The sequence below is a fragment of the Zootoca vivipara genome, chromosome Z1, assembly GCF_965207765.1.
Source record: "Zootoca vivipara chromosome Z1, rZooViv2.hap1.1, whole genome shotgun sequence".
Lineage (NCBI taxonomy): Eukaryota > Metazoa > Chordata > Lepidosauria > Squamata > Lacertidae > Zootoca > Zootoca vivipara.
In genome coordinates, this window is record NC_142583.1 from 50,379,846 (window position 1) to 50,405,715 (window position 25,870).

Below are 25,870 nucleotides of genomic sequence, written 5' to 3' on the forward strand. Positions count from 1 at the left end.
AAAATGATGATGAGGGTTTGATAAATTCATAGATGGTAAGGCTATCTGTGGTTGTTAGCCATGGTTTGTGTGTTCTACTTCCACTGTCAGAGCCAGTAACAGTCTCTGGCTGGCCAATGTGAGAACAGAATGCTGGGCAAGATGAGTCTTATGTTTTTAATTCAGTAGCCCATACAATATAACCTAAACCTCAGCATCCAAATAATTTGTTCTGCTTCATGTTTTGGACAACAATAACAAAAGTGTTTCTGAACTGGAAGACAAGTAGTTGACCTTAGATCTCTTTCTAAAATAATTATATTTAAAAGGTTTTTATACCTGCCGCACAGTAAGCATTTCCCCCTTATATGTGACTCACATGTTTTCTTTTTTTTCTTTTTTTAAAAAAGTCACGATAGAAGAAACCATTTTTGAGCTTTATTTCATGAGCAAACTTTTGTTCAAATAACTGAGGTACATAGTTGGTGTAAAAGGGCTGATTTGTGTTAACTATCGTTCAAGAAGCATAAGTGAAAGTTCCAGATAAACATTTTTTTTAAATGCTGGAGTTTGACTCTAATGGAAACGAGAGATATTAGGCAGCTAGATAATAGTGCTCAAGAAAGAAAAAGCTTAGATTATTGAAGGCGAAGTCTATCAGCTGGTGCTGATGGATACAATGCACTGGTCATTTCCCCAAGTTGGCAAGGCTCATTTGACAGCAACAAGGAACTGAGTTTTGAGTGTCATCAGTCCAGTATTGGAGTACTCTGCCAATAGAGATTCAGCAGGCGCTTTCTGGGTCAACTTTTAAATGCCTCTTGAAAACTTTTCTATTCCAGCAGGCTTATACAGGCAATTAAGAATACCTCTTCTCATAAAAGCTTATTGCTGATTTTAACATTTTTGTATGGCTCCTGTTGTATGGTTTTATGTACAACTGTTGTAAATTGTTCTAAATTTTTTTTATATAAATAGTGGTGTGTGTGTGTGTGTGCGCGCTTATCTTTCTTTTACACAAATGAACCAAAAGCATTCTACGTCTGTCAGTTAGTCAGGATGAAAGTGACAAGGGCATAGTTCATTACTTTAAAATCTTACCAGGCTTGGCCAACTTTTTTTGCCACAAAGCATCATTCAGAAGAAGTTGCCATTCAGGGGTAAAAGGTAAAGGGACCCCTGACTATTAGGTCCAGTCGTGACCGACTCTGGGGTTGCGGTGCTCATCTCACATTATTGGCCGAGGGAGCCGGCGTACAGCTTCCAGGTCATGTGGCCAGCATGGCAAAGCCGCTTCTGGTGAACCAGAGCAGCACGCGGAAACGCCGTTTACCTTCCCTCTGTAGCGGTACCTATTTATCTACTTGCACTTTGATGTGCTTTGAATAAAATATGCAGCACCCACCCACCAATTGAATGGCAATTCCCATCAACTTTTTTGTGGGGAGAGGTCTGTCCCCTCAAATATTTTATTTGGGGGCCCAAAGTGACCTCAGTTCCTATGAGTTGGCTCCTATGGCGCCATTAATGTTTGATAGCAAATAGACATCCAGGAGTTTTCAGTTGGCCTGGACCACGGCACAGACATGCAGTTTTAAGATGATGCTCTGAGGCATTTAAACGAATGGCTTCTGGTGACTCACATCCACTCCAGGTGCAACCAACTTACTCATAAGAGACTTATGCCAATTACAGCACATTCAGTTATACAAGAGGATAAAGGATTGAGGCAAACAGTGCTGCCAACTGGGTTGCACTCAAATGTAGTACCGTATTTCAAATCAACTATTTAGCATACACACCCCATATACCCAGGCTGCCACCTACACATATATTTTCTTTTCCCCCTACATGTTGGTGAATTTTGATTTAACAGAGAAAATTAACCTCCACAAACATACAATGATATAAAAAAATAGTTTGGCACATGACATAAATCCTACAAAATGCAGAAACATAAGGACATGAGTTACATCATTTGCACCCGACTACATTTCACTAAACTCCAAAATCTTGTGCTTCGTATGAGGCCGAGGTGCTTTCGAATTGCCCTCATACCATTAAAAAATAAAACTGTTTTAAGATCATGGAGTAGGGCTAAGGATATTTCTGCTTATACAATTTCCATGTGTGCTGAGCTGCTAAGTACATTCTACAGTTATGTTTACAGACTCATTGAAGATGTCCCCCAGGTGCAGCTAAGGTCACATTGTTCAGTAAGTGGGTCACCACGATTCTTTTGCTTTACAGCACAGGGACCCTCATCTCCCACATGGAACATGAAGGAATTAAATGAGTAATTCTCATTAGAGCTAACGGGCATTCAGTTCTGAGATCTATCCTGCCTCTAGCCACTTCCATTCCTCCCTTATGTATTTAGAAGAGCAAGACCTTCATGTCTCCACACACCTCATTTAATCATTAGTCTAATAATATTTTAGGCCCATTTCAAGCTCTCTTGGAAAAATAGGCATTCATGGCCAGGGGGAGTTCATTTCCCCCCAGCAGATGTACTGTTAAACTGAGTAATATTTCTGCCAAGAAGCCCAATACTACAAACATTCAGTTGCCATTTGCATTGTCCTCCCATTAACCTTTTGGAGACTATTCACGGCAATAATCTGGTAATACCTGGAAGTAAGGGTAAGTAAATGCTGAACTGTGCTTCTTTGCACATATTTTCTTTATATTAACATAGTTTGAAGCACTGCATGACAGTATAATTTGATTTCCACATCAACCTTTTCCAAGAGGACTTGTGAGCATTTAATTTTTTGAAAACATAGGCTCCAGTCCAACTGCTCTTTAGGAGGCGATATGAACAGGAGAAATTACACCAGAGTCACCAAAATTTTGAGGCCACTAGACATACTTTGCAATTTTGAGGAAGCACAGTGGGACCCAGTCACAAAATGGCTGTTGTTGGCATAGGCCTCTGCAGTACATTTTATTAGGGTGTGCTCCCAGGGAATGAATGAATGAACATTTATTTATTTAAGCACACAATTGGTTAATGTGTCTGTTCACCAGAGGGTTGGTGGATCAAGCCCACACAGGTACGGCTGTGGGCTGGATTCCTGCACTGCAGGGGGTTGGACTTGATGACCCTTGGGGGGGGGCTACAATTCTATAAGGAGGGATGGAGAAACAACACAACAAACAAATAAGGATAAGTTAACAAAACAAACACAACAAGAGTGGTCAAGAAGCCACACCATGAAAAAGACTTGCGGCCAAGCTGACCAGAGGCAGGGAAAGTTCTGGAAGGCTGAGGGGGGGATGATTCCTCCTCCTCCTCGTCAGCACACAACAAAAGCAGCCACTCACCCCCACAGATCTTAGAATCATAGAGTTGGAAGAGACCACAAGGGCCATCCAGTCCAACCCCCTGCCAAGCAGGAAACACCATCAAAGCATTGATAGATACCTCTCTACAAAACACAGAGGTGTCCAGAGACAGACGCAGGCAAAAAAGAAAAGAAAGAAAGAAAGAAAGAAAGAAAGAAAGAAAGAAAGAGCCTGGAATGAGTCTGCAGCTTCTGTCGGTATCTGAATCTGGACTCAGTGATTGGCTGGTGATTTGCTCAAGTGGCGGCAGAAGAAATTGAACCAATGCAAACAAGGGCTGAGCAGGAAGAGGAAAGAGACTCTTGTGCATTGTGGATTTTCGAGGGGATATTTATGGAGACCTTTTGTGACTGCCACAGAAAGTACCATGTTGGTGACTACTGAATGATGTAGCCAGGGCATATTTTGGTTTCCTGATCTGTGTACATGCGAACACACAGAAAGATGGGAGCATTTTGAATACCTTCCCCTAACCACTAGGCAAGTCTTTTCTTACCGTAGGCAACCTGTACAACAGGCATAGGCAAACTCGGCCCTCCAGATGCTTTGGGACTACAACTCCCATCATCCCTGACCACTGGTCCTGTTAGCTAGGGATGATGGGAGCTGTAGTCCCAAAACATCTGGAGGGCTGAGTTTGCCTATGCCTGCTATACAAGCCATACATGACTATAGAACAGAGTGTTCTGATCCCGTTCCTTCTGGCTCATTTTCACAGGCAATCTATCAGGTGTGCCTTTTGACAAAAATCCTTTTCACCACTAAGTCACAGCCTGGCTCCCAGACAACTTCTGTGCCCTATTTCGTTCTGACTCATGTATTAAAGGGAATAAATCTACAAGTTTGGACTGTAAAAAGGGAGAAAGCCCTGCTTGCCCCTGTAAATCTTCTGGGTTTCATTGTGAAAGATTTCTTTCATGTTTGACTGATTCATGCCTGATGTTGAAAGTGCATTTTGCCAAAATCTTATACTCAGCTTTTATTTTTGGCAACAGAGCATCTCATAATTCAATTTGTAACCAAACGGGGAATAACTTTCTTAGCCTGATAAGTGATTGTGCCTTGCAGTAATATTCAGAGCCTTATATTATAGCAGACATAAACAAAAGTTCCTAAAACTTCAAGACACATAGAAAAAAAAATTCCTCTTTTTCTTCTCTATCCCAAACACCCCACTGCTTTGCCTAGTAGACAGCTATGGTTTAATCCAGGCACCCCCAAACTTCGGGCCTCCAGATGTTTTGGACTACAATTTCCATCTTCTCCAACCACTGGTCCTGTTAGCTAGGGATCATGGGATTTGTAGGCCAAAACATCTGGAGGGCTGCAGTTTGAGGATGCCTGGTTAAATCTACTGCTTTCCCCTGCCCCTATTTTATTGCATCTGAGCTGTCCACAGTTTCTTCCAGCCTCCTTATCAGTGGAAGAAAAGCTATGAGACCATTAATGACGTCCTCAAATCTCACCTCCTGATTTGACCCCTCCTAATTTTAGCCAAATCATCCATGTCCCCATAGCCGTCAAAAAACAAGAGGTAAGGGGGCTGAGCTACCTGAAATTTGACATTACTTTCCTGCTTCCCCTTTCCACCCTGCTCCCCACTACACAGCCTCATAAAACTACAATTCCCAACCCCCGTAAACTATAGTTCCCAGGACTATTTTTGGAAGAAGAATGTGCTAACTGAATTATTTGTACACAGCCTATGTAATTGAATTCTAAGTTCTCTGACTCTCCACAAACCAAAACCCCTTACACATCATAAGCCCCCTCCCAGGATGCTAAGAAGATGATCACTATTCAAAACTGCTTCCACTGATACTTAGGTTTTTTTAAGTGGCAGAAATCTTTTGCAGGGAGAAATATTTCAGTCACTTGAACCCCCACCTGCATTCGAAAGTGATATAGTCTGGACACAGTTTTACTAAGCCTCGTCTCTTCTAAATAATGGAGAAATCTAGCCCTCGTGGCTCAGGGGCCCATTTCAAATACACTAGGAGCCATGTCGTAGGCCCAATTCTGTGGAAGTTGCGAGTTACCTGTATTCCATTGGCTGATGCATGCAAGTCGAGCTCTCAGATTTAAAATTAGTTTGAATAATGCTGCAGCCCATACAAAACAAGACTTGCAAGTTGAAAAGTGATTGGGGAGTGGGGGGGGGGGAACCCCACTTACCCTATTTACGTTAACAAGCAACTAGTATATCAGTTTGTGGGATGTTACATAACATGAGACTCCCATTTATGATTTATAATATTGACCATGGAGAGCCCTGGTTAATTTATTCCTTGCACTGCTGTTTTCTATCAGTACTGGTCATACCCATTTCTTCTCAATAAATAAGAAATGGCAAGGAGATAGATTTGAAAAGGTATCTACATTATGAATACACTAATTTGACAAGTCTGGCCACCGCACCCTAAAGCCCTCCTCCTCCAAACTACACATGCATGAGAGAGGGAGCCCTGTGATTTTCTGTCCTCAAGAGAATACTCTCCATTCCTTCTTCCCTGTTCCAGAGAAGCAGATATGTTGCCTCGGCTTGTACATTTGGCGAATCATTCTTTCAAAGGACAAAAATTATTTAAACACACTTTCTTTTTAAGCGAAAGGATGAATGATAAATTATCTCCATTCATAGATGGGCCAGAGTACAGCTGCGTTCTATTATCATCAGTCAAAAATGTGGAGTTTTGCCATTGGACCTGTTCCATGTTCTTTCTCCATGATGTAAACAGCAGCTCAGCAACATATATCAAGAACCGTCTGTTTGAAATGTAAGGTGAACCAATTTTTCTACATCTATTTTGGTTTGAAGATATAAACTACTGTTGCAATTTATACTAAATGAACTCAGAAATGCAGCAGATTATTTTTCAGTGGTGATATCAAGTCAATGCTCCTTTCCTGGTGATGGTTGATTTGATCTCAACCGAACAGGAATGTTTTGCTTGTACTGAGTTGACTCTTCCAGAAAATTATTTATGTATACCGTAAGCGAGACTGGAAGGCTAGATAGAAAAGCCTGGAAGGCTGCATTTGGCATCTCGGAATATAGCTCAGAGAGATGGCCAGCAGTGTACCCTCATGGCCTTAAAAAAGTCAACCAAGCTGTGGTACAAACTTTGCCACCCAGTTTCCTAATGGGTGAAAATGGTTCCCAAAGTTGCGCGTGAATGAGAATATAGGAAGCTGCCGTACATTGAGTCAGCCCATTTGTCCATATAGTTCAGTATTACCTATTCTGACTGGCAGCACACTAGGATTTGAGACAAAGGTCTTGTCCAACTCTACCTGGTGATGTCAGGTTTGAACCTGGGACCATCTGTTTGCAAAATATTGCACGCTGCCACTGAGCTGAGGTCCTTGTCCATGTTAATGTTGCACATCTCTTTGGGACTTGAATGTACTATTCTAGCCTTGCCAGGGCACATGTACTTCATACCTATGAAGCTGATATAGTTAAGCAGAACTTACTTTTCCTGAATATCTGACCACCTGCGAAGGGTGCATCAGAGCTTTGGGGTAGTATTTACACATTGGATCATGCCTTTGTGGTTAAACAGCAGTGAACTGGCTAAGTAATCAGCATGCCACAGTGAGCATTGTCTATTCAGCAATGCTGCACAATGATGAGCAGATACCTTTAAAGGCCTTGACTCTGGCTATCTGAAGGGCCATCTCTGTGAATACGAACCTGCCCATACACACAGATTTACAACCAAGGACCTGGTCTATGTCGTCCTCACTCTCTAACTCCACTATTAATCTGAGTGCAGACTGTGGAATGCCCTCTTGAGGGAGCCCCATCTGACTCCTTTGCTAATAGCTTTCATATAAACTAGAAAACCATTTTCAGCAGGCTTCTGGTGCTGCATGGTGGAACACTTTTTAAAATTAGATGACTTGGTTCGGCCACTGTAAGACATGCTTTTTTGTGTGTTCAGACCTTTAAACCACACAAGACTCAAAATTTTGGTTTGGTTTTTGGCAGAATTTAGGCCACAGCTTTATTGATTACAGCAAGTGAGTGGTTGCATAGGCTCTGGTTCAACTAGCTCCCTGCACCATGGCAGGTAGCGCTGACCCAGATCTCAATCGTAGGTCAGCCAAGGGTGAACACCTGGAATGGCGGAAAGCTGGGGACATGCTATGTCCGCCACCCAGATGTCCCCCTGGACTCAGGCACAGGCACATCCCCCTCACAGGGTTGACCAAACCATTGAGTCCCTGGATTCCTTTAACGGAATACCTTTCACATAGGGATGGCGAGAGCGCGCCCCCAGTCCTATCACCTGAACCAGAGCCTATCCACAACCTTACAAGTTGTGACGATTTGCTACGCAGCAGGCGAAACCCAAATGGCACCAGCCAATCAGCTAAGTGGGGATAATTCCTGCTGTGCCCCTGTCCCAACGACACACGATGGCATAGTAAGGTCAAGCGTGCAAGCCCTAAAAGTAGGGAGAGGTGGGCGAGTGTTCCGATGCATGCACCGGAAGAGGAAGCTCTGAGTCACGTACATGGGCATATATAGGTCCCTTGATCCATTTTAGCTAGCATCCCATTGGTCAGATCAAACCCAGCATCAAGGGACCTACCAATAGGGTGTTGTGGCTATCCAATCGTACCCACCCACAACACAAGGGTTTGGTTGCCAGGTCTCACCACAACACGTGCCCTCTTTGAGGGAGGACACGGTTTATTATTCATTTTGGTCACAACATGTGATATTGTCATTCTACTATTTCTTTGTTCTTTATTACATTTGCATCCTGACTTTATGTCATTATAGAACTTGTGACGTTCTCAGGTAGGGTTGTAGTTCTCCGTATGCTTTCATTCCGTGCCCTGATAGAACAAGCTGGTTGTGATTAATGTATAGCTAGTTAATGTCAATAGGGCTTCAGTGCAAGCAACATCCTTTGGATCTGAGCTGCTGCTACTGGTACTGCAATGTGACTGATGCCTTGGGTCCCTGGCCCCAACCAGCTTACAATCTCAAATAGACAGCAAGGATGATGACATGGGGAGAGGAAGAGAATGGCAAGAGAAGCAGGTGAGCATTTTCACGTGATCCAACTACTGTGCAACAATGTCTCTGGATCTCAATCTCCTTCACTTGACAACTAGGCCAAGTTAGAGTTTTCTTATTTCAGATTGATCCTGCCTTATCCAGAGTTGGCAAAAAGCAGAGGACTTGTCAGTTACGACAGGCAGAACCACAAGTAAATCCTGAGCTTAACATCGCCATCTGCATGACATAAAGACGTATATCTGCTTCAGCCACTGTTTGGCTTGTCCACATTGCATGCATAATCCACGCTGAATCACGAGAGCTAAAATGCATTCTCAGCTAACCCTTGTTTAAAGATTGCAATGTGACAAATATGTGCAGTGCCAAGAAGGAAGCAATGGGTCTTCTTAAGCTCTAGGGGGTCCTGTAAGAACCAAATGGACGGTAATTGAATTATACCAAGTTAGGCTGCAATCCTATCCTATACACAATTATCTGGGGCAAGTTGCTTTGAACTCAGTGAGACTTTGTTCTCAGCAGGCAGGCATTGGAGTCCACGACTAGTGGGCTTTTGTTTGTTTCTGTTTTTTTATTTGCTGGATTGGTGCTTTAATCCAAAGTTAACCTCTGAACAAGACCTAGCAAATTATGGAATCGTTATCACAGCTTTTGGTTTCTCTCTCCTCTTAGCCTAGAAGAGGCACCCCCAAACTTCAGCCCTCCAGAAGTTTTGGACTACAATTCCCATCATCCCTGACCACTGGTCCTATTAGCTAGGGATCATGGGAGTTGTAGGCCAAAACATATGGAGGGCCGTAGTTTGGGGATGCCTGGCCTAGAATGTCCAGACATTATGTCCTCTGCATGGATATGCACTAAAATCTATTTGGGACACTGAAATGTACTCGGAGTCGAGAGTGAATTTCATGCTCTTTATTCAGCTCATAGTCATCAAGGAGAAGAGAAGAAGAAGAATGGCTCTTTTCCCAAAACCATCTGCTTATATACATTATTTACACAATGGGCCTTGCGTGATTGGCTACTTCAGGGCTACACCTGTGGGCCAATTATATTGTGGATTGACTTCTGCCTGCAGCCTGATTGGCTGCTCCTACAGGCCAATCAGGTAGCAGATTCACTTCTGCCAGCCGCCTGATTGGCTGCTCCAGCAGGCCAATCAGGTTGCGGATTCACTTCCACCTGGAGTTGGATTGGGTAGCTCCCGCTGATTCTGAATCCTATTGTTCTAGGATTCAGCTCAGTACATAACACCCCTCCCCTCTAAGTTCCAGTCCTGCCCGGGAAGTTGCATTCGTAGTCCCCAAGGTCTGCTGGCCGCCTCCGTGTGCGTTGTGGCCTGGGGTGTTCCTTGGTCAGGGGTTCTGGTTCTGGCTCGTGTTCCGAGGCTGCTGGCTGTGCCGGGGCTGTCTGGTCTGGCGCCACTGAACCACTAGGTTGTGGCTCTGGTTCCGGTGTCCTTCCAGCCTCGGGGCGCCCCTCTGTGCCTACTGCTTCTGCTTCCCCTGCCCACCCCTCTCGCTCTACAGGCCTCACTGCCCTGCTGTCCCCTTGGGACCCCTCTGTCCCGCTCTCCTCCCGGGTTCCTCCTGGGAATCGTCGCCGTAGCTGGTCGCAGTGGCGGCGCCAACATTGCCCCCCTTCCGTTAGTACCTCGTACGACACGGGACCGGTCACCTTGGTGACTGTGGCGGGTACCCATGCTGGGCCTGCCCCAAAATTCTTTGCGTACACTGCGTCCTGGGCCACAAATGTTCGGGGGTTCCTGCCTTTCCCCACCACTACCTCATCCTGAGCTCTGTCGGGGTGAAGTCGGTCCAGTCTAGTTGCAAGGCGCCGGCCCATTAGTAGTTCAGCTGGGTTCCGGCCCGTCGTTGTGCTTGGGGTGCTGTGCTGTGCTAGAAGAAATGTGGCAAGGCGGTATTCCCAGTCCCCTTGTGTCATGCGGCGGAGGCTGTCCTTTGTGGTCCGCACCATGCGCTCCGCTTGGCCATTGGTGGCAGGGTGGAATGGTGCTGAGCGGATGTGGCGGATGGCATTCTGCGCTGTGAAGGTCTGGAACTCCTCTGACGTGAATGCGGTTCCATTGTCCGAGACGAGGGTGTCAGGGAGCCCGTGGGTTGCAAAAAGCTTACGTAGTACCCGGATGGCTGCCGCCGTAGAAGTGGACGGTACCAGTGCGACCTCCAGCCATTTGGTGTAGGAATCCACCACTATGAAGAATGTTTTTCCCTGGAAGGGGCCAGCGAAGTCCACGTGCAAGCGTGACCATGGATGTCGGGCGGACTCCCAGGGCTGGACTGGGGCCCTTGGGGGATCCGGGCGGGATTCTTGGCAGGTCTGGCAGTGTTGGACCCAGGCCTCTATCTCTCTGTCAATCCCCGGCCACCACACATAACTCCTGGCAAGGGCCTTCATCCTCACTACCCCTGGGTGTGTCTCGTGTAGGGCTGTGAGGACCCTTTTGCGGAGGGGCTGGGGAACAACAACCCTGCTTCCCCATAACAGGCACCCCTTGTGGGCCGACAGTTCATGTTTGCGGTTTGTGTAGCCAGCGAATTCTGGCCCGGGGCTGCTGCTGGGCCATCCTCGCCACACCCAGTCCAGGACCCGGGAGATGACCCTATCTTTTGTGGAATGGTGCGCAACTTCTTGTGCCTGAATGGGTCGGTCGGGAAGCAGCTCCAGGGTCATAACCTCTTGCGCAGGCGCTGGGTCGGGGCCTGTTTCTGGTAGTGGTAGCCTGCTGAGGGCGTCTGCGTGGCCCATTGCCTTCCCAGGGCGGTGGATTAGTGCATACTGGTAGCCGGCAAGGAAAATTGACCACCTGAGGACACGTGGAGACAACACTTGGTTCTCGGGGGCAAACAGGCCAAGCAACGGCTTGTGGTCAGTCACTATGGTAAAGGGCCACCCGTACAAGAAATCATGGAATTTTTTTACGCCCTTCACGATTGCCAGACCCTCCTTGTCAATCTGTGAGTAGTTCGTTTGGCTGCAGCAAGCGCCTGGGAGAAGTATGCCACCGGCACCTCTCTTCCATCCGGGAGTTGGTGTCCCAGGACAGCGCCGATGCCATAGGGAGAGGCGTCGCATGCCAGCACCACTGGCAGCCTCTTGTCGAAGTGTGCCAAGACCGAGTTCGAGACGAGCAAGTCCTTGACTGCCTGGAATGCGGCCCTTTGTCGCTGGCCCCACACCCAAGGGGCCCTTTTATCTAGGAGTCTGTGTAGGGGCTCCGCTACCGCTGCCTTATGGGGAAGGAAGGCATGGTAAAAGTTCAATAGTCCCAAGAATGACTGAAGTTTGGGCTTGCTCTTGGGCGCTGGGGCCTCACAAATGGCCCGTACCTTGTCACCGGTTGGATGGACCCCTTCTGCGTCCACCTTAAATCCCAGAAAGTCCACCTGCGGCACTCCCAGTAAACACTTTTCCCGCTTCACCTTGAGGCCCGTCGTCTGGAAACGGTGCAGGACGGAGCGGAGGCGGTCCTCAAATTCCTCTGGTGTGGGCCCGGCGATCAGTACATCATCGAAGAAGGGGGTGACGCCAGGAATCCCTTTAAGGAGAGAGTCCATTAGATTCTGGAATATGCCTGGTGCCACGCTAACGCCAAATTGCAGCGCTTTACTCTGAATACCCCTCTGTGCGTCACAATCGTCTGAGCCTCTGCTGTGGCTTCGTCCACAGGCAACTGTTGATACGCTTGGGCCAAGTCCAGTTTGCCAAAGATTTTTGACCCAGCCAGGGTGGCGAGGACATGGCTGACCACTGGCACTGGGTATGCATGGGCCGTGAGAGCCTTGTTTATGGTGCATTTGTAGTCTGCACAGATGCGGACCGAACCGTTAGGCTTGACGGGTGTGACAATTGGAGTTTCCCAGGGGGCGTTGGGCACCGGCTCCAGCACTCCTTGCTCCACGAGCCGGTCCAATTCCTCGTCTATGCAGGGTTTCAGGGCGAACGGGACCCGGTGGGCCTTGTGCCTGATGGGTTGTACAGCGGGGTCTAGCTGTAGGGCAATGGGGGGGCCTGTATATCGTCCCAATGCCCCATCGAAAACCCCTGGAAACTCTTTGCATATGGCGTCCACGTCCACTTGTAAGGTAGTGCGGTTCACCCCGGTAACGGCTAGCCCCAGAGGTCCAAACCATGCCAGTCCCAGTAAGCTAACGTAGGGGCCCTTAACTACCAGCAAGTCCAATTGTTGCTTTCGCCCTCGATATTGCACCCTGAAGGTCCCCACCCCCATTGTAGGGACCTTACGTTTCTGGAAGTCCCGGAGGGTGAATGGGGCCGGCCTTAGTTTGGGACCCCCATTAGGGCACAGTTCCCTTAATGTTCAGGCCGAGATTATGGATAGAGTTGAACCCGTGTCCAGCTCCATGCGGCATGGGGCTCCCTCTATCTGTACCTCTATATAAATTTTCTCTGTGCTGGGATGGGGCAACTGGAATACCTGGTAGTCCGTGATCTCCGTCGAGTTGCCTTGGTGCATGGTGCCGTGTGACCTGGGGCTCCTGGGTCGGTCATCTGATGCTTGTCGACGGGTGAGTCAAGCCCGACACACCCGGGCGATGTGTCCCAATTTTCTGCACTGCCTGCACTCTGCGTTGCGGAAACGACAGGTCCTCCTCTCGTGGTTCTCCCCGCAGCTTGCACAGTTCCCTCCTTCTCGTCGAGGCTGCTGTGGTGTGTGTGCTGCTTGAGTGCGCCGCTGTACTCGGTGTACTTCCTCCCTGTCAGATTCGGATTCGTCGGTGAGGTCTTCGTGGTAGACCCTCGGTTGGGATGGCGGGGCCGGTCGTGCCTCTTGCGTTGACCTCTCGGCGGCTTCGGTTGCCAGGGCTTCCTCCAGAGCAATCTGGAACGTGAGGTCTTTTTTGGCGTAGAGGCGTCGTTGCAACATCTCGTCCCTCAGGCCACCGACGAGGCGGTCACGAAGCATGTTCTCCAACTCTGAGAAGTTGCATAGCCGGGCAGCTTGGCGGAGGGAGGTCACAAACCCAGTTATGGTTTCCCCCGGGGCTTGCCGCTTTGCGTAGAAGGCATTTCGGCAAGCTACCACCGAGGGCTGTGGTGAGAAGTGCTCCTTCAGCCATTCCATTATTGTTTTGTAAGAGACGGTAGCGACATCTCTAGGTGCAAGGAGAGCCCGGGCGATTTCAAACGTCTCCTCTCCACAGACGCTGAAGAATGTCGCCCTCTTCATGGCATCGTTGGTGACTTCTTTCGCTTGCAGGAGGAAGTTGAAACGGGTGGCGTACCCTTCCCAGTCTCCTGATGCTGGTTTGAATGGCGAGAAGCTGCTGTCGGTTGCCATTCTGGGTTCCTTGGGTCCTGGAGCTGAAGCCTGGATGCACGGTGCGATGCAGCGGTGCAGCAGGTGGCGGTGCTGCGGTGCAGTGCGTGGTGGCGGTCAGCTCAGCAGGATCCCACCTTCGTCGCCAGTGAAATGCACTCGGAGTCGAGAGTGAATTTCATGCTCTTTATTCAGCTCATAGTCATCAAGGAGAAGAGGAGAAGAAGAATGGCTCTTTTCCCAAAACCATCTGCTTATATACATTATTTACACAATGGGCCTTGCGTGATTGGCTACTTCAGGGCTACACCTGTGGGCCAATTATATTGTGGATTGACTTCTGCCTGCAGCCTGATTGGCTGCTCCTACAGGCCAATCAGGTAGCAGATTCACTTCTGCCAGCCGCCTGATTGGCTGCTCCAGCAGGCCAATCAGGTTGCGGATTCACTTCCACCTGGAGTTGGATTGGGTAGCTCCCGCTGATTCTGAATCCTATTGTTCTAGGATTCAGCTCAGTACATAACAGACACATTCCATAACCGTTAACTGGCCTGGAAGAATCCGGACACCCTGTTCCCTGCCCCACCCCCCACAAGAGCAAGACAGCCATTTTGGGAGCCTTGCTCTTGTGCAATCTTGGGCCACGATCTCACTCTGAAAAAAACATTTTTTTAGGTCCGCAATCTTGTGCAGTGTTCCAAAATCTGTGTTTTGGGGTGTTGTGCCCGAAAAAGTGTTTTTTTCAGGGTCTGCGATCTCTCACTGGTTACGTGATCCATGCAGGATTTCAGACCCGGAATATAGTGTTCTGGATTTGGCATGTGTTGTGTTGAAGGGTATGACATTCCATTTTTTTTTATGGAAACTGCCATGTAAATTGTTCCTCAAAACTTCTATTACCTCCAGGAGGTAAGCTTTTATTAGAGACAATGTGGTATAGTGGTTAGAGTGTTAAGTTCAGCAATATATGCATGCATTATGAACACTTTACCGTAGCTAAACTATTTTTTTTAACACACTACTTACCAGAAGAACTGCACTGCAAAATTTAAATAAGTATTAATTCTGAAAGACTGTTATATTCTGGTCCACATATTGTATTGGAAAGTTCTATTTAGGTAGGTTCATCTTTAAATGCAAAATGGATCAAATTTCTCCTCCATCCCTACAACAAAACAACAAATCTTTCCAAAGTCCTAAATCATTTACGCTGGTTCAGTTCATCAACCAAGCGGGAATGTGGATATGAAGCAAAGCCCATTAACAACAGTGGATTTCGGGTTACTCCTATGTACAACTACTGAAATACAGATAGATGGAAAGACAGAGAGGGAGAGAAATCAGTTTGTCGGATCGTTGCCAGAAAAGAAATTACTATGCATGGAGCAGAAGACAAAGGTCAAACAACACACATCATTTTTGTCAGCAATAGGAGTATAGTGATGCTTGCAGCAGGGTCTACCTCAGTAATGCTGTAAAAGCAGGAACCGATAAGGCAGAGTGCTCACAACTTAGCAACAGCTTTGAAAGTATTGTCAATAAATGCTACAGTTTGAAAAGAGGCCAACTGATAGGATGCGATAATGCTGCTCAACTGAAGCAGCACTTCAATATCTAATCTGGGGATTAGTGTAGATCGGGAGGTTCACACTATGAAACGTGTCAGGGCTGAATTTATAGCTTTGGTCCGCTGATATAAATAAATTACAGATTAGGGGAGACAAAGTGCATTGCAGCTGATCCAAAAATATTGCCTCTTTTAAAGCCAGACAGACTCACATTTTAAAATCCATTAAAAGGCAGCAAATTTCAGGTGTTCAGAGACAGCGAAAACATGTCTCCAGTGTTTTATTTTGCTTATTTATTATAGTTTTCTTTTTTAAAAAAATCCCACCTTCCTATTGACATGGCCTTCAATGCAGTTTACATACTTATTATTATTATTATTATTATTATTTAAAAAGCAGGATTATAAAGCAAAAATAAAAGCATAGCAGTTAATACAATTAAGCTTGCGCTCTTAGAACTGGCCAAAAGCAAATTTTCACCCAACACATAATTAATCTATGGAATTTTCTTCTGCAAGGTATATTGATAGTTACCAAGTTGGATGTTTTAAAAAATGGTTTATGCAAATCTATGGAGGTTAAGGATATCAATGGCTGCCAGCCAGGATTAAGCTGTACTATAGCGTCAGAAGCAGTTGGGTCATAGAATCATAGAATTGTAGAGTTGGAAGGAACCCTGAGGATCATCTAGTTCAGGCATCCCCAAACTTTGGCCCTCCAGATGTTTTGGACTACAATTCCCATCTTCCCCGACCACTGGTCCTGTTAGCTAGGGATCATGGGAGTTGTAGGCCAAAACATTTGGAGGGCTGCAGTTTGGGGATGCCTGATCTAGCTGAACTCCCTGCAATGCAGGAATAAGCAGCTGTCCCATACGGAGATTGAACCTGCAGCCTTGGCATTCTCAGCACCACGCTCTAATTAACTGAGCTAACTGCCTTATAACCAGTGCTTTTCTTCTAGAAAAAAAAGATGCCAGTTCTCATGGTTCCTACAGTACAGGTAAGTGCTACATTTTTCCAATGCTTTTCTTCTAGAAAAAAAAAAGATGATGATGATAACAACAACAACAACAACAACAACAACATTTATTTATACCCCGCCACCTGGCTCAGTTTCCCCAGTCACTCTGGGCGGCTCCCAACAGAATTTTAAAAACACGATAAAACATCAAACATTAAAAACTTCCCTAAGCAGGGCTGCCTTCAGATGTCTTCTAAAAATCAGATAGTTGTTTATTTCCTTGACATCTGGTGGGAGGGCGTTCCACAGGGCAGGCACCACTACCGAGAAGGCCCTTTGCCTGGTTCCCTGTAACCTCACTTCTTGCAGTGAGGGAACCGCCAGAAGGTCCTCGGCGCTGGACCTCAGTGTCCATGCTGAACGATGGGGGTGGAGATGCTTCTTCAGGTATACCAGTAGTACTGTGTACCCCCAGAAAAAAAGCACTGCTTATACCTCTGAATACCCACTGAAGTGATTCCCAAGCCCTGTGACTTGTATCCTCCTTGCAAGCTTCCCACATGCATCTGGTTGGCCACTGTGAGAACAGGTTTCTGGAACAGATGAACTTTTGTCTCCTCCGGCAGGGCTTTTCTTACCATCTTAAAGACTGGCTGAGGGGCATGTGATGCAGGTGCCTCTCCACCTCTGGAGAGGGGAACTCATTGGTGAAATTATTTTATTGGTGAAAAGTGTACATATACACCCCACTTTTCTTCCAAGGCTCTTAAGGTGGCAAACATGGTTCTCCTCGTCCTCAGTTTATCCTCACCTGTAAAGTAGGTTAGGCTGAGGAATGGTGGCTGATCCAAGGTCTCCCAGTGAGCTCCATGGCTCACAAATCCTGCTCTAAAAGGCCATATGCTTACAGAAGCCCCTTGGAAAAGGTGGAAATCATAGATCAGGCATCCCCAAACTGTGGCCCTCCAGATGTTTTGGCCTACAACTCCCATGATCCCTAGCTAACAGGACCAGTGGTCGGGGAAGATGGGAATTGTAGTCCAAAACATCTGGAGGGCCGAAGTTTGGGGATGCCTGTCATAGATGTTCTGCTAGTGATGTGCTGACATTGGAGTCTATAATAAAGTGCTCAAGGGAATATTGGGAGCATGTCAGGATGTCCAAGTCTCTACAGGATCCCAAGTATCCACATTTCCCAGACATTCCCCACCCAACAAGGAGTCCTGCACTGCAATGGGAGGGGTGAGAGAACAATTAAAGGTATGGGGGAAAGTGCAGCCCCATCTCTGCTTTGGCTGCAGTAAGCTGGTTTAGGAAGTGGCAGGAGCTCTGCCACTGAATCTTCACCCATACACATACACCCAACACAGGAAACTATGTCCCATATCACCTAACATAGGCACCGACTTATGGACACAGGGGCACATCATTGATGAGCTGATGTAACACACACAACTTCCCAAGGAGCCAGGGGGTACAGCCAAACTGTGAGCATTTTCACCCCTCCCATTCTGAAAATCTGGTGATATCTGCTGTTGGGAGGGAACAGTTAGGAATTGTTACTTTGTTGTTTTTCATTCCTGACTCTGCTCTCTGCTGTGTGCTGTGTGCAGTTTAATATCTTCTGTAGACAAGATGGCTAAGTGAGAGGCTGTAACACTCACAAAGCCAGATCTGTAAATATGCAGTAGTTAATAGAAATAAATGAGGAATGTTTTGAAACCTCTACAAATGCTTCTGCTGTTCACTGCTGATTTGGTGCTCATAAAGCCCAGTTATGAGTCCATGATTCCCGGGTGTATGCTGAAGGTGTTCCAGACGTCCTGCCCAGGCATAGGGGCCTAAGAAGACCTGGACAGATCCTGGCATTTACCCACATATGGTAGCAGGCGGATGGTTGCTGGTAGCAGACTGGTGGTTGCAGATGGCTATTGATGGTTGGATAATTGGATGTTTCTGATCCATTTCCATCTGATGCTGCACATCGGAGTTGAGCTGTGAGCTGAAGCTGTTTTTCAAGCTGCTGTTTGATTTACAGAAAGGTATGTTGCTGGCTGCCAGGAAGACAGCAGAGACGCTTTTCCAGTTTGCCTGTTAATTGTGCTGAGTGGGGAGAGAAGTTGCTGAGAGAGTCAAGAGTATTTGGGGTGCATGAAGGGAAGTGTCTTGCTGTTAACTAAACACAGGCATGGCTTCTGCACATTCTGGCCAGATGTCTCTATCTTTTCCTCTCCTTACACCAGAGACCTATCCTACATGGCAGGTCAAAATGAAAGCACTTTTACAAAGGGAAAAGCTTTACCATATTATAGAAGATGACCCCCCTAATGAGGATGATGATGGATGGCCAGCGTGGCATGAGGCAGACATGAGAGCCAGGGGGACAATTATTCTGAGTGTCCAGGACCAGTTGTTGGTCAACTTGGAGAACCAGCAGACTGCACGGGCTGTTTGGAATAAACTTCGAGATATGCATCTAAGACAAAATGCAGGATCCAGTGTGCTTTTCTTTAAAAAGCTGTGTAGGCTGGAATTGCAGAAAGATGGTGATTTGCCCAGCCATCTAGCCCAATTAAAACGTCTCAGACAGGATCTTGTCCAGCGAGACTTAAATATTTCAGAAGCTGTTTTTGCAATGCTTATCATAAACAGTTTGGATGAATCTTATGATGCTGTAGCTGCTCAATTGTCGTCTTTGCCCAATGACCGTCTAACAGAAGATTATGTGTCTAGCGTGCTCTTGAATGAGTGGGATCGCAGACAGACTGCTAGAGAAAGCAGGGACAAGGCTGTTGGAAATGCCTACAAGCCTTCAACAGGGGAAAGTGAAAGTGTTGCAAAAGCTCTTAAAATGCGCCGCTGTTTTTCTTGCGGAGAGGTCGGCCATTTTAAAAATCAGTGTAAAAACTCTTCAAAGAAGAAGGGCAACTTCAAAGGCAAAGGGGGAGGAGGCCGAAAACCCCAAGGGCCAGCTGCATCAAAGGCTTTGATTTCACGCAGTTCTAATCAACTCACACGTTCTGTTTTTGTTGTCGACTCAGGAGCCACAAGGCACGTGGCCAATGATAAAAATCTCTTTCTTCATCTTGAGAAACAGGGAGGAGCAATTCATCAAGCGGATGGAACGACTATTAAAAGTTTGGCTCAGGGAACGGTTTCTTTGCAGAGCCTTAATGCAACAGTTAAAAATGTTATGTATGCTCCTCATTTGCAGGATAATCTCTTGAGTGTTTCTCAGCTAGACGCTCAAGGATTTAAAGTGGTGTTTGCAAACTCTCGGTGTGAAATTCTTCGAGACAACAAACTCATTCTTTATGCTAAGTGTGTTGATGGTTTATATGTATTGCCTTTTGTTACAGGTACAGCTGCTGGAGCAACTAAAGAAACTGAAAAGGCGTGCTGTAATATATCAGTAGATAAGAATGAGAAATTGCATAACCATTGTATTCATGATTATCATCGTTTGTTTGGTCATTTGCATTTCCAGGCAGTAGGTAAAATGCAAAATATGGTTGAGGGCATGAAAGTTCAAAAGTGTCCTTATCATATGAAATGTGTCTCATGTGCAGAGAACAAAATTAAGCAAGCTCCCAAAGGTACAAAATCTGGGAGGGAGGTTAAGAAACCTTATGAGATTGTGCATGCAGACTTGGTTGGACCTCTAGCGCTCTCTAGAGGAAACTCATGTTATTTTTTGGTTCTGATAGATGCCTATTCTAGATATGTTTGGGTCTATATGTTACAAAAGAAGTCTGAAGCCTTCTCTAAGTTTCAAAAATTTTGTGCATGGCTCAGGAATGTTCACGATGAGCATGTACGTTGTCTTTTCACTGACAGGGGTGGAGAATTTTGTTCAGAACAGTTTGAAAACTTTACTGCAGAACAGGGCATAGAGCACATGACTGCCACGCCCAGATCTCCATGGCAGAATGGTTTATGTGAAAGAGTAAACCAGACCTTGCAACAAGGAATTAAAACTCTGTTGCATGATTCAGGCCTACCCAACCCCTTTTGGGCTGAAGCTCTATCGTGTTTCACCTATATTTACAACCGCAGATATCAATCAGCCATTGATTGCACCCCATACGAAATGCTGTTCAAAAGGAAACCGTTTGTAAAACATTTAAAAATTTTCGGTTCTGAAGTTTGGGTGCACACTCTGCAAGGTGACAAACTGAGCAAATCTGGTCAACATGGCATTTTTCTAGGTTATGAAAAAGGTTCTTATCGTGTGCTGATGACAGACACAAACACAATTAGGCTGACCAGAAGCATGGATTGTAATCCAAAATGGGACAAAGTTGGCATTTTTCAATGTCATCCCATTTCAGATGATGAGGTGGTGAAACCAATTAACAAAGAGGCAAAACCTGTAATTGATGCTGATGGTAGCACAGATTCTGACACTGATACAGATGATCAGAATGAAAAGACCTCTTTTAAGAAATCAGATGGGTCTGACACTGATCTAGAGGTAGAATCTTTGCCAGATACAGGTCACCATTCTCCCAAGGAGGAGGAACCAGACCCAGAGGATCCCAGAGTATTGCGTAGATCTGAGAGAACTACCAAGGGACAAGCACCTAAACGATTTTCTAAAGAATTTGCTAAAGCTGCTATTTCAGATATGGCTGCCACTAGCAATCCAAACTCAGTTTTTGAACCAACTAACTACAAAGAGGTTCAAAATTTACCTGAAAAAGATGCCGAACCTTGGCTTAATGCCATGAAAGCTGAATTGAATTCCCTAAAGCAAAATGACACGTGGGAATTGGTTCCAGTAGAACCAGGCATGAAACTTGTAGACAGCAGGTGGATTTACAAAACCAAGACTGATCAGACTGGTAAAGTGGTCAGATATAAAGCCAGATTAGTTGCACGTGGTTTTTCTCAAGTTCCTGATCAGGACTATCATGAGACATATTCACCGACAGTCAAATTTGAGACAGTTAGGCTGTTGATGAAAATTGCTGCAGAAGAGGGCATGACCATATCTCATCACGACGTAAATACTGCGTTTTTGTACGGAATTCTCAATGAGAGTATTTACATGTCACCGCCAGACGGAGTGCAGATAAAAAAGGGAATGGTGTGTAAATTAAAAAAATCCCTGTATGGTCTAAAACAAAGTGCTCGATGCTGGCACACTAAGCTGACAGAAGTGCTGTTTTCCTTAGGTTTCCAGCAAGGAAAGGCTGATTCTTGTGTTTTTGTTAAAGAATCTAACCAGCACAAATTGTACTGCATTTGTTTTGTGGATGATATTTTGTTTTTCTGGAAGGATGCAAATATTTACAAAACCACTCTTGCAAAACTGCAAAAGCATTTTGATATGAAAGACCTAGGGGAAGTCAGCAATTATCTCTCACTGGAAGTAGAGAGAAATAAGCAAGGTGATGTTTTGCTGCATCAATCACGTAAGATCAATGATGTGATTGAAAAATTAAATCTGACAGATGCCAATTCTGTAGACACCCCCATGGTCACAGGGTACCAACATGATACTAATGCTAATGTTTTTCCTGACACTACATTGTTCAGAAGTGTTTTGGGTAAACTTAGTTTTATAGCAAGGTGCACAAGACCAGACATTGCTGTTAGCGTAAATTTGCTCAGCAGATATGTAAATCAACCTACAGTGCAAGACTGGAAGGCACTGAAACGCATAGTTAGGTATTTAAAAGGCACTATGCATTACAGGTTGAAGCTTACTAGCCAAAAATCTGGAGGTCTTGAGATCTATGCCGATGCCAGTTTTGGTAGTGATACAACTGATGGCAAGAGCACCTCAGGTGTGTGTTATTTGTACAATCAGTGCCTATTTGATTGGTCTTGTAAGAAACAGGCAACAATAAGCATGAGTTCATGTGAAGCAGAACTCAACGCTTTAAATTTTTCCCTCATGAATGTAGAGTGGTTGTTGCAACTATGTGAGGATATGAGAGTAAAAATTTGTTGTCCAGTTCAAGTTTATCAGGACAACAAAGCCTGCATAGAACTAATCCATTCAGAAGGGTGCAAGCAAAGAACAAAACATTTGCTAATCAAATTGCACCGTGCCAGAGAATGCATTCAGAAAGGAGTTGTAAAAGTCTCATATATGCCAGGGAAAGAAATACCTGCTGATGCTTTGACTAAAGCTGTTAATAAGGAACAACTTGGTATATATGTAAAGAAATTGCTTTTGTGCTAGATTTTCATAATGGTCAGAATGAAAAGGGGGAGGTTGTGAGCATTTTCACCCCTCCCATTCTGAAAATCTGGTGATATCTGCTGTTGGGAGGGAACAGTTAGGAATTGTTACTTTGTTGTTTTTCATTCCTGACTCTGCTCTCTGCTGTGTGCTGTGTGCAGTTTAATATCTTCTGTAGACAAGATGGCTAAGTGAGAGGCTGTAACACTCACAAAGCCAGATCTGTAAATATGCAGTAGTTAATAGAAATAAATGAGGAATGTTTTGAAACCTCTACAAATGCTTCTGCTGTTCACTGCTGATTTGGTGCTCATAAAGCCCAGTTATGAGTCCATGATTCCCGGGTGTATGCTGAAGGTGTTCCAGACGTCCTGCCCAGGCATAGGGGCCTAAGAAGACCTGGACAGATCCTGGCATTTACCCACACAAACAGACCTGGCTCTGTGTTCTCCCTCCTCCACCATCTGAACACAAAGTTGGGGGGGCAATGTGCCTCGGTTCCTAGGAATTGACGCCTTTGTCACCATAGGATTGCTCTGCCTACCAATAGGAGACAAGAAGGCACAAAATGCACACTAATGACAACAGCAACAATGAACCAATCAACAGGACAGCACAAGGGGTTTATTGAGCCACCCTACATTGCTGATGAAAGTTGAGCAAGCCTGTTCAGCAGCCAGTTCTACCTTAGCACTTAAGTGGCATGGAGGAGTTATTTCAGACTTCCAAACCTACAAACTCGGAGGTTCAGTGGAGCCGAATCACATGATCTGTCCTGGAGTGAGGAAGACCAGTTGAACACTTTATTCTTTCCATGTGTTGGTCCACTCACTGGGAGTGAGGGAGCAGTATATTCAAGCAAAGGTATTGATGTATTGTGGGAATATGCTGTTCAAATGCCCCCCCCAATTCCCCACAGTACAGCCACAATCCCAATAAAATGGATTTTCAGCTTTTGATGTATGAGCACTTCTTTGAGGAGTCATGGGCCCAGTTCCTATGTTGCTAGTGCATCAAGTATGCTTCTTTCCCATATTTCACCAGCAATATTTGGATGATGGCATCATAAGGAACAGGTGGGAGGCTTGGTTTCCAAGGCTGTGTTGCTAGCTACCAAGGAAGTAAAGCACTGACGTAAGCTTCCCTTTGTGTGAGAGGAGAGGGATCAACACACAAGCCTCAGAAAAGGAGATCCTGGAACTCCTGTAAACTTTAGTACACTGCAGCACTTCAAAAAAAACCCCAGCTGACTTATGTAGTACCGTTTAGATTTTATTTTTCTGTTTTGACTGTTAGTTTGTTCAAATCTTGAATTTACATTTTGATTTTTATGTACTGTATATTGTCCTGGGATCCATGTTTGGGTTAAGCCATGGTTTAGAAATGTTTAAAACAAACAATCAAAGGATATTCTTCAGGATGTAAAGGGCTGATAAATTGCACATAGGTCATCAAGGCAACCCATTCCAGATTTTGTTTGGCTAAGTTTTTACAAATGGGGATGACAAAAGAAAAAGAGAAAAGGGAGATCCTTTCAGTTGTTGGGAGAAGGGTGGTTCCTTTGCAGACTTGTTCCATAGTAAATCCAATTGCCTGATTTACAGAATATTACCATGAATGAATGAATTGATTGATTGATCCATTGACCATTTTTCAGTGCAGGTTCTTTTTCATAGGTAGCGATCTTAGTAAATAGTAAAGGTCTGTACTGGCCACTATATTAACCTTATATCTGTATATGTACAAATCAGGCCAATGGACCTGTGCAAACTTCTGCCATATGGATTAATTTTAGGTTGATTGTGTAAATAAGCACATTCCTCACCTCCATCACAAAAACCCCTATGGAGTTTTGCTTCTTTCCTTTTTTGCTGCTTTTGGGGGGCTGTGATACCCCAATTTATTTTTTCCTTCTTCAAATACAGGAATACTCTTTCCACACATAGAAAAAATTAGAATCAGGAGCTGTTTTGGTTTTTTGTTTTTTTAAAAAAGGAATGAGGTTTCCATTTTAGAGAAAAATCTAAAACAGTATTTCGAACATTGTTTTCAAATTGAGCTTAGAAGCTATTCAAAATCCTGCCAAATAAAAGGAATCTCCGACTGTCACGCTTGTTTAATGTAATGCATATAAGACACTTGGTGGTGGCTGCTGTTTGTTTTTCTGCAGCCAAGGAGCCTAGTATAGCCAGCAGAAGCTGTTTCGCAGCACTTGCGTGGAAATTTCAAAGTGAAATTTAGTGGGGTATGACACGCTTCTACTTTCTTTATTTTAAAGCATGATTGACACATGCATCTGTTTCAATGCGAACAAAACTTAACTCCATGAAACCATGTAATCCTTGCCTATGACATTATTACATAGGAGATATGCCCTTTCATATGATTCCTGTCAGGCGACTGGGTACCCATATTTACAGTCTAAGAGGCAAATGGTTGCTGCTCCTATTTAATTAATTGAAATTATGTTCCACACTTTCAGCTGAACATTTCCAGTCTGTATTGTTACAGATCTGGAGTACTACAGTATATCAGTGAATAGCAGAAATTAATAAACCATAGCATTCAGGCAATATTTGTGACATTAAAGGGAAAATACAGACTATAGTAGCATAGCTGCCAAGTTTTCCCTTTTCTCGCGAGGAAGCCTATTCAGCATAAGGGAAAATCCCTTTAAAAAAGGGATAACTTGGCAGCTATGCTATTATAGTAGTTCCCTGAGTGTAGTCCATGCAAAGTTGCCTGTCTGGGTCAGTTGAATGTACAGTGGTACCTCTGGTTAGGAACTTAACTTGTTCTGGAGGTCCATTCTTAAGCTGAAACCATTCATATCCTGAGGCACGCTTTCACTAATGGGGTTCCTGCTGCGTGCGCGCCTCCGGCGCACCATTTCTGTTCGCATCCTGGGGCAAAGTTTGCAACCAAGTGCAGCTACCTCTGGGTTAGCGGAGTTCGTAACCCGTTCGTAACCAGAGGTACCACTGTAGGTCATTATGAAACAATAGACAGTCATTATCACCTCAGGAGGAACCACCCCAGGTCTGTGTAAAACCAAGGTGATGGGGAGGTGTGTGAGATGGCAGGAGGGAGGTCTGAGTTTTGGCAGGGTTTTCTGGGAAGAAGAAAGGGAAGTGGGCAGAACCCCATGTGGGGGATCTGAAAGGCAGAACCATCTTGAGAGGCTGGGAGAGAGGCAGTGGAATGGCATGTTCAGTGTCTTGGACTGTAATGCTGTGCTGCTGTTGGGAACAAGCCTTGCTTGAGAAGTAATGGTTTGAACTCTCACCCTCTCTGTGGAAGACTCTAGGTGCATATATCTGTAAAACCATAGCTGCCAAGTTCTCCCTTTTTTTTAAGGGAAATTCCATTATGCTGAATAGGCTTCCTTGCGAGAAAAGGGAAAACTTGGCAGCTATGGTAAAACATATCTTAAAACGCTACAGCCTCTGCCATGTCTGAACTGCCAACAGAAGCACAACCCT